The sequence below is a fragment of the Cibotium barometz genome, chromosome 46, assembly GCF_041138505.1.
Source record: "Cibotium barometz isolate CiBa-2024 chromosome 46, ASM4113850v1, whole genome shotgun sequence".
Taxonomy (NCBI): domain Eukaryota; kingdom Viridiplantae; phylum Streptophyta; class Polypodiopsida; order Cyatheales; family Cibotiaceae; genus Cibotium; species Cibotium barometz.
The window spans coordinates 20,337,491-20,343,529 of NC_141091.1; positions in this window are offsets into that span (position 1 = coordinate 20,337,491).

The following is a 6,039-nucleotide window of genomic DNA, read 5'->3' on the forward strand; positions in this document are numbered from 1 at the left end:
TGTGTGTGTGTGTGCTTGCAAGAGCTCAAGCTCTCTTCCTCCCTGCATCTTCCTCCCTGCATCTTTTCAGGTGTGACACCTTGGTTGTAATTCAAGATGGATTTGAGGAAGATACCATTGACACTAGCTCCACCCAGTCAGAGAGGAAGAATATGATCTATTCTTGAGATCGGATGAGCAAGCATAGGGAACCACAAAAGAAAGACCAGCGAGCCCCAAGGGTGTTGGAGAGTATCCAAATGCGAAGGAGGAAATAAGAAATCTCAAAGAAGCTAAGGCCCTTGTAAAGGAGTGTTAACACAACCATGAAGCCAAGTGGAGGGCTAACAAGGCTAGGGATACATTGTATCTACAAAATGAGTTGTTAAGGGAAAGGAAGCTAGATGTGCTAACTCCAATTCTAAAAGAAACCGAGGAAGGGACTAATAGTGATCTGATGGCAAGGATGTTTGTAGAGGCAGATCAAGAACTGTCGATCCATTCATTCCCTAGGATTGAGTGTATAAGACAAATACATGGAAGGAGACTTTACTTGCCAGAGAACCCAGATATATAGGTAGTCTCTCAATAGTATTGTTCCATAACTGTTAAAATCCTAAGATCTCTCTAGATAATTGTTATGCATAAACATGCATAAATCAGGCATAAACTCAACCACCTGACCACCCCCGAGCCCAAGGGATTCATACATGAATTATAAATGAAATAAATCATACCTCTACCTTGATGTCCCATACCATCAAGAGGTATAACTCCAATCCAATAGCATGTAGCTATAGTGTGAAATGGTAGGTGAGTAGATATGGACCTCTACACAAGAGACCATAGCCTAAGCCTCCAAGCCTCCCTTGAGTGTGCCCCATGCCCCTATTATATAGGAGGGCCCTCAAGTGACTCTTGACTCTCCATTTCCCATGTGTGACCCTTGGATGCCTGACCCTAACCTTAACCCTTAAGGGTTAGTCCTAACCCATGCTCCACTAGAGTTTGTTCCCATGCTCCCATACTCACAAGCCTAATGTGGGTTAGCCTCCTAGTATATGCACACATAATGTGCATAATGTGCATATAACATACTTCCCCTCTCTCAAAACATTGCACTCTTGCAATGAAAAGAAGGAGAACTACGCTAACTGCGCGCTGAACAATCTCAATCGACTCCCAAGTCGTATGGTATTTGATTGTTGGAACCAGAGTGATATACACTTCATTTAACAAAATATTGTATGGTCTTTTCAATTACATGGATGTAATAAATGATGCTCTAGATTCCTCTCAGCCATTTACAAGAGTATAGATAATCAAGTTTATGGCTAGATGGTAGGCCTTCTGCAATCTTGTTTTTTGAGTTCTTTTTGACTCAATGCTCCTTTGTCAACACATTTCAATCTTGCCATTCATCTTCTGTTTCTCTTTCTTCATCGAAAGGCTCATAACTTTTCAAGTAAATTTGGACTACTTTTTGCATTACATTTATTTTGTGATAAATGGAATGATGAGAAGCTTTGTCTTTTTCGCACTTGCAACGAAGTAAACTTATGATGCATTGAGTGGAGGTTAATGTGTTTGACAACTTGTTTGTCTAAATGAAGTAAATTTGATAGCAATTTGTTCCAAAGTTAGCTCTTATAGCAATGGTTACTTGGCTACTCAATCTTGGCATGCCCCATGAACCATGTTATTTGTCCCCTAAAACTACATTTTCCTTAGGAATTTCCATGAAATAGGGGTAAATCACATCCTAGTATTTTTGGTAATGTCCTTCTCCCAAGATCGTGGATGGGGAGTCTCCCGTGTCCACCTCCCCGCCTGCACAAGTTTTATGGGGGCTCCTCACTCATATATATATATATAAAGATCTTTAAAAAAAATTGTAGTTGCCAAGGCTTGAACCCTCTACTACATGTTGACAAAGAAAGGCATCACCACTTCTCATGATCCCAATGCAAACAAGTGAAAAGTTCACAATAGGCATGACTTCTTTTCTTCAACAACTGAAGGTTCACCATAGGAGATGCTTCTTTTCTTTCGGATTGATCTGAAGTGAGCGAGTGAAGATTTTAGCTTAGATCTTTCATCTTCTCATTAGTGATATAGCCCTTACTTATTTTCTTCAAGGGTGCTTACAAGTGCATATGTTTGTAATGATATTTTGGCATGTGTAGGGCTCACTGTTCTATGTTTTTGGTCTTGCTAAGCTGATATTCTCATTTTTTTACTGGTCAAAGGCCTTTTGGTCAACAAAACTATTTTTTATTAGTCTTGGCCTTGAAACTTTGGGTGCCCAAGGGAAAAAACAGTCTTCTAGTGTGAAAAGGTCATAGCCAACAACAAGTGGATAGTGTATTTACGTATAAGGTCCATGCCTCACTTGGGCTGTTGGGAGGCGATGGAGGGTTGGGGTAGGCGATAGAGGATGGTGAAGAGTGATGGAGGTTGGGGCTAGGTGGGTGGATGCGTTGGGGCTTTGAGATGGCAATGGAGGATAGGGAAGGGCTAGAGGAGGCAATGGAGGTGGAAGGGGTGGAGGGTAGGGAAGGTGGGTGGAGTGTTGGAGGGTGGGGAGGGCTAGAGGAGGTGGTGGAGGGTTTGTTGAAATATACCAGTGAATAGGGTGTGTGCGGGAACAAGCCCTTGGTTAGAGGCTATAAAAGAGAATGTGTAAATGTGAGAGAACCTGTGAAAAGGTGAGAAGAATCTACTGGGAGAGAATAAAGGGTAGCATGAGAAGATTTAGGAAGTGTGGAGATATTCTGGGAGAGGTGGCGAGAATCAAGCAAAAGAGGTGGAGTGAATCAAGGAGAAATCAGTGGGATTAGATGCTTGGATGTAAACTCTATAAATTGAGGCATTGGCCTAATGAGAATTTGCTGGTTTTTGATTATCCATGCCTACACTAAGCTATTTGTTAATTACTCACTAATCACATCTTAATTATTTGCTAATCACTTTGTTAATGATGTTGATTCTAGTATTTGATCCACCATAGCTCATCACATTGCTGTAATTTTAACATGGTATCAGAGCCACGCCTAGAATCCATCAAGTTTATGAGCCTATTATCTAATTAATCAAGATTAGTAGATAATTAAAAAATAATCAAGAGCCTATTATCTAATTAATCAAGATTAGTAGATAATTAAATAATAATCAAATTTTTTTAGTTATTTTTCAACTAACCTCTGCACCCCCAGCCAGTGAAGGAGCTCCCTCTCCTTGTAGGATCAACCATTGCCCAAGCCCTTTTAGGTACTTATTCTAGACTCAAGGGCCTACACACAAACCAATCGACGAATTTCAGCGCAGAACGCCGGCAGGCGGCACGATTTGCAGGCGCATTTTTTTGGAGAAATTCTGAGTTTTCTACTTCATCAAATCAAATCAGCCTAATTCCTCTTAGCCCCGGGGGTTTTCAAGCATGCTCTACAAGCTGGTGAAGTCAGAATTTGATTTGACCAAGTCTACAGTGAGATCCAAGCTCTTCATCAAATCTGTAGGTGACTTTGATAAAACAGAGATTAAGCATTCAATGTTTGGTCAAATCTTGTGTTTCTTGGCTTAATCCTCTACTAGACTAATTGCTATTGATGGCCTTGAAAGGATTTGAGCTCATTTGAACTCTAAGGCCTCAGATATGGGCTCCCCGCATACTCTATTTTTTACACACAAAATAGAGGATTAATTTGCTAATCAATGATTAATCAATGATTAATCAGTGCTAATCACTATATTTTGGTGAATTGAGGGTTCAAATTAACCATTAGATATCTGATACAGATCCCTATAACTTCACATTGCAATTCGGAGTTGGTTTGATACTCCAACCATTCCGTACAAATTGGTTACCCTTGATTTAATGTAATTTCTGGGGTAAAATTATGCTGATAAATTTATGGTAATCATCATTTTACATTTAACCCTTGGTTAATGCCTGTAAATCTCACTCAAATTCAAGATTATTCATAGCCAGAGTTGCATTTGGGAATGTGCATAAGAATGAATGCTATATGCATTATGTATTGGGCACATTACATCAGTGTAAAAATGGGATCAGACACTGCCCTTGTCCAGAATAAGGCAAGAGGTAAGACCCCCGCATAGATTTGGGTTTGTATTGGATAATGACACAAGATAAACATCAAAAGCCCAAAAGAACTATCAACAAAACATTGAAATATGTTGCTTACATGGAGCAAGAAGACCTGACGGACAAGCTCATGGCCCCAGCCCACCATGAAAGAAGAAGAACATCTCTTTCCAAGAAGAAGATCCACACCAAGAAGAAAAGCTAAAGGAAGCATTGAAGGAAGACATGGACACGAGAAGAGAAGCTACCACGAGAAGACTGAAAGAAGAGAAAGACATGGACACGTGAAGAGAAGCTGCCACGACAAGAAGACTGAAGACAAGAGAAGATGTGAGGCTCCAAAGAGTGAGGAGCCACGTGAAAATCTCTGAGAGAGAGAGAGAGAGAGAGACCCCACAACCCAATGTAACCTGCCGCAACAAAGTAAAACCACCTCTGAGCCACCGATGATGTAGGCCACGTGGTAGATGTATGTGTGAGCACTTTAGTCAAGGTCGCGGGCACTTGTAGTAGCCTTGGACACATAGAGAGAGAGAGTGTGTGTCAAGGACTATGAGTTTAGGAACTTGAGGCACTGGTCGCGGACTATCAAGTAAGAGAGAAACTTGGTACAGGGTCCAGGTGTGCTAAGTTAACTTGAGGGGAGGTGTGCTAGACACTGGTCGCGGACTATCAAGTAAGAGGGAAACTTGGTATATAGGGTCCAGCTGTGCTAGGAGTATTCACTTGAGGGGAGGTGTTGAAATATACAAGTGAATAGGGTGTGTGCAGGAACAAGCCCTTGGTTAGAGGCTGTAAAAGAGAATGTGTAAATGTGAGAGAACCTGTGAAAAGGTGAGAAGAATCTACTGGGAGAGAATAAAGGGTAGCATGAGAAGATTTAGGAAGTGTGGAGATATTCTGGGAGAGGTGGAGAGAATCAAGCAAAAGAGGTGGAGTGAATCAAGCAAAAGAGGTGGAGTGAATCAAGGAGAAATCAATGGGATTAGATGCTTGGATGTAAACTCTATAAATTGAGGCATTGGCCTAATGAGAATTTGCTGGTTTTTTATTATCCATGTCTACATTAACCATTTGTTAATTACTCACTAATCACATCTTAATTATTTACTAATCACTTTGTTAATGATGTTGATTCTAGTATTTGATCCACCATAGCTCATCACATTGCTATAATTTTAACAGGGTTGGGGTAGGTGATAGAGGATGGTGAGGGGTGAAGGGTGATGGAGATTGGGGCTAGGTGGGTGTAGGCGTTGGGGCTTTGGGATGCCAATGGAGAATAGGGAAGGGCTAGAGGAGGCACTGGGGGGTGGAGGGGGTAGGGAAGGTGGGGGGAGTGTTGGAGGGTGGGGAGGACTAGAGGAGGTGATGGAGGTGGAAGGGTGGGGGTCCATGCAAGGAATGTCGATCTCATGGAGGGGGGAGGGACTCTAATGATCATGATGGAAGTTTTATTTTTATAAAAAAAACAAAATTATATCACATGATTATCATAAATTATGATACATTTGTCAAATGTAAAGTGATATAATATGTCTAATCCAAAATAATGCTATAACATATATAAAATGTTATATCAACATAAACATTTTTAAAAATCCCATAGTTATGAATAAAACATTTGTTTCATACTATTACAAGACCTATAGCCATAAGCAATTTGTTTTACTCAAGAGTAAAAATAATTTATTTAAAAATATAAAAATGATTATTTTCTTTTTCCATCTCTCTCTCTCTCTCTCTCTCTCTCTCTCTCTCTCTCTCTCTCTCTCTCTCTCTTTCTCTCTCTCTCTCTCTCTCTCTCTCTCTCTCCTTTTGTGGACATCCCACATGAGCTTCCCCTAAAGCACATGGGGAACAATTGTGTAGACATGTGTGATGGCGCATCATTCATTCGTGTGTGGTGATCAAGGAAAAACATGACTAGGGAGAGGCCTCTTTTGCTCAAA